Source organism: Alligator sinensis, unplaced genomic scaffold (assembly GCF_000455745.1).
Source record: "Alligator sinensis unplaced genomic scaffold, ASM45574v1 scaffold1039_1, whole genome shotgun sequence".
Taxonomy (NCBI): domain Eukaryota; kingdom Metazoa; phylum Chordata; order Crocodylia; family Alligatoridae; genus Alligator; species Alligator sinensis.
Window position 1 is genome coordinate 1,195 of NW_005843127.1, and position 774 is coordinate 1,968.

General features: G+C 49.9%; 1 protein-coding gene across 1 annotated transcript in view; it reads right to left on the reverse strand.

The window, feature by feature from the left end:
• The window catches only part of LOC102375907 (olfactory receptor 2G3-like), a 31,603-nt gene that overhangs the window by 932 nt on the left and 29,897 nt on the right, over positions 1 to 774 (reverse strand). The gene's annotated exons all lie outside the window — the stretch shown is intronic.

Genomic DNA, 774 nt, shown 5'->3' on the forward strand with positions numbered 1-774 from the left:
GCCTGCTGAAAGAAAGGACAAAAGTAAAGTGAAATGCAGTGGAGGTGGGGAAGCTTTGTTACTGAAGCTGATGTAGGGGGCTGGAGATATGAGCCTTACTCTGACCAAGCAATTGCGTTCTTCTTTCTTCAGGTCCTGAGCCAGAAACTTTCTCCTCTGGTATTAAGCACCTAGACCTGGCCATCTGCTGAGGTATCCTAGGCCTGGTTATAATATTGGTGGAAAAGGGAGGGGGAGAGAGACCCTAGAAGACCCAGTGGTTGTGTTATTTGTGACACCTCATATTATCCCTGTTTTGCCTAATTGGATCAGAATGAAATCCCATATCCAGGGTGCAGGGGTTTAGGTTATAGCCGTGTTGGTCTAAGGACATAGGCAGACAAAGTTTCTTGGGTGAATTTGATATCTTTTATTAGACCAACCCATTGATGGAGGAACCTGAACCCTCATTACTGATATGGAGTCATTTGCTGTCCATAGGTTGCAGAACAGCATGGAGAGTATTTTATGCTTTTCTAGGTGACATACGAGGCAGGAGGCAATCTTTCCTCCTCCTGTTGCTACAGGTGTCAGGGTGTGTGTGTTAGGACTGTGTGAAGCTTCGGTCCCTCATTCAGTTCGGTGGCCAAGTCTCCAAAGCTGTATTGAATCAAAGGAAGCAGCACTTCCAGCTGGTCCAACCAGGTTCACTGGGGAGCACACGGGGTGGGGGCCCTGCACAGCCATGGCTCAGCGACTGGTGCCTCCTGTGTCGGGGGGGGGGGGGGGGGGGGG